Raw genomic sequence first — 1066 nt, forward strand, 5'->3', positions numbered from 1 at the left:
TTGGGTTATCCCAGGTTCTCTACACATATGCTGCTATGTATGATAATTCTTTGTAACTGTATTTGTGTATACCTGAATAAACTTACTTACTTACTTACGTTGTTTGTTGAATTTACAGGAGACGGGATGGATAGAAACAAGTCACTTCATCTGACCCTTTTTTTGGGTTATCCTAGATAATTTACACATTTGTTACTATGTATGATTATTTGTGTAACTAAATTTATGTATACGTATATCTAAATAAAATTACTTACTAAATATAAAGTTACGGGTCAGGAGATACTTCTTAAAGGTGAATAAACTTCACAGGAGGTGAAGTGCGTCTGCAGTGATGGCCGAGTGGTTAAGGCGTCTGACTAGAAATCAGATGGGATCTTCCCGCGTAGGTTCGAATCCTACTCACTGCGATAGTCACTTTTTTTTTTTTTTAAGAGTACTTTATGAACGGGATGCACTAGTGACTAGAGGATAGCGTAATACATGAAATCGTTTAACATAGGTCCTGACGTTCAGGAAGCGGCCCATCGTGTAATCAAAGTGCCAAGGACGATAACAACATTGCTTGTTCACTGAGCTCACACATCGAAGTCCGGGGGTCGATCCCCGGTACGGGAAGAAACATTAGGACGTGTTTCCTTAAGGCACCTGCTGTCCATGTTTACCTATCAGTACAATAGGTATCTGGGTGTTAGTGGTCAAGTGTGGATCGCATCCTGAGGACAAAATTGACCTAATTTGCCAGAAATACTCTGCATAACAAGCGGCTTTTTGTATAGTAGTATGTCACTGATGTCAGCTATGGTCTGTATACCTTGTATATGTTCTTGTCGGAATGAAGATTATTATTATTAATATTATTAACATGCGTTGGGATAATTAGAGGGGAAGAAAAATTTTTTAAAAAGTAATATCTATACTGTCTGGAACCCACACCTCGCCATGCTAAGGGGTATGTCCTACGAGGAGAGGTTAAGGGAAATCGACCTGACGACACTGGAGGACAGGAGAGATAAGGGGGATATCATAACGACATACAAAATACTGAGAGGAATCGACAAGGTGG

General features: G+C 39.6%; 1 non-coding gene across 1 annotated transcript; it reads left to right on the top strand.

Annotated features, from left to right (window-relative positions):
* Positions 1-328: 328 nt before the first annotated feature.
* Positions 329-410, top strand: TRNAS-AGA (transfer RNA serine (anticodon AGA)). The gene has a single exon. It is a non-coding gene; the product is annotated as a tRNA-Ser (tRNA).
* Positions 411-1066: the final 656 nt, after the last annotated feature.

The sequence above is a fragment of the Cherax quadricarinatus genome, chromosome 1 (genome assembly GCF_038502225.1).
Source record: "Cherax quadricarinatus isolate ZL_2023a chromosome 1, ASM3850222v1, whole genome shotgun sequence".
Classification (NCBI taxonomy): domain Eukaryota; kingdom Metazoa; phylum Arthropoda; class Malacostraca; order Decapoda; family Parastacidae; genus Cherax; species Cherax quadricarinatus.